The sequence below is a fragment of the Propithecus coquereli genome, unplaced genomic scaffold, assembly GCF_000956105.1.
Source record: "Propithecus coquereli isolate 6110/MARCELLA unplaced genomic scaffold, Pcoq_1.0 Scaffold200, whole genome shotgun sequence".
In the NCBI taxonomy this organism is placed as follows: domain Eukaryota; kingdom Metazoa; phylum Chordata; class Mammalia; order Primates; family Indriidae; genus Propithecus; species Propithecus coquereli.
Genome location: NW_012144968.1, coordinates 952,899 through 954,013, shown reverse-complemented (window position 1 = coordinate 954,013; position 1,115 = coordinate 952,899). Strand labels below are relative to the sequence as shown.

Here is a 1,115-nt window from a genome sequence, read left to right as displayed (position 1 = left end):
TAAATATGGTGGTTTCATTGCATTTGTCCAAGAGCCTACAGGAAAATTTATGAATCTTGATTATCAGGGCCTACAAAGTATTTGATGGTGCTGGTACACAAAGTGGAAATTAGTCAAAATTATCTGAGCAAAAAGGCTGCAATGGAGAAAAAATTCACACAGGAATGGGAAGATGGTTTCAGGTTTGCCACAGAGACAAAGGCCGTAATGAACTGGGTGAACACCCATGGTAGAGTATAGCATCAGCATCATTGAGCATCAGTTTCAAAGTCCACGGACAAATTACCACAACCTTTGCTCTAGCTTTGGGCTGATGAATGGGAATGGCCAAAGAAAAATGTGTTGAAGACAAAGAGAAGTAGGCGGGAGGGGGTGGTCAACAGGTGCATCGTCTTGAGCATCAGGATATAAGGAAAATATGCTTTGTTGAGAATCCTCTGGCATGATATCCAAACATACACAGGCCCGAGACACAAACTAGTCAATAATTCTCATGCCCCATCATACTACTCCAATAGCAGAAGAACCTAAAGGTGCTACCATTGTATTCTCAGAGAAGGAGAAATTACTTATTTTCTGTGTTGCTCATGTGGGTTCAGTTTGCAGTTTCTCAGTCCCTAGGTGAATCTTCCATCCTCAAATGAGTCAGCACAGCAGTTAGAAGCAAGTGGTATGGGGTAGGGGTGAATGCCACAAGGACCAGTAATGTGGGTGAATAACAGGATTTCTGGTTTCTAGGTAGTCAAATCCACATAAGCAGGGCCATGCCCCTGTGGGTGTGTTGAGAAGGCTTAGTGAATCCAATAGTCCAGGAAAGTCAATAACTGAACCAGCAGCAAAAGTCAGCAAGACATATCTTTCTCTTGCTCTTTTTCTTTGGAACAATCATCCCTAGAATTCTCTATATCGCCTTACATAGACACAAGCCTAATAATGTTGCTCTGAATGCCTAAGTTACTCCTGGTTATCACTACTCCGGTACATGTGGCTACAAATTATTTCCCTATAATAATGCTGGTTTTAGAATTGTAGAATTGCTTCAATATGAGTTTGGATGTATACATACAGGTGGAATATATGAGAGACTGATGGATGTAGGCAACCACTTAGCTGCT

General features: G+C 41.6%; 1 protein-coding gene across 1 annotated transcript in view; it reads right to left on the bottom strand.

The window, feature by feature from the left end:
- The window catches only part of TRDN (triadin), a 442,356-nt gene that overhangs the window by 85,115 nt on the left and 356,126 nt on the right, over positions 1-1,115 (bottom strand). The window lies entirely within an intron of this gene.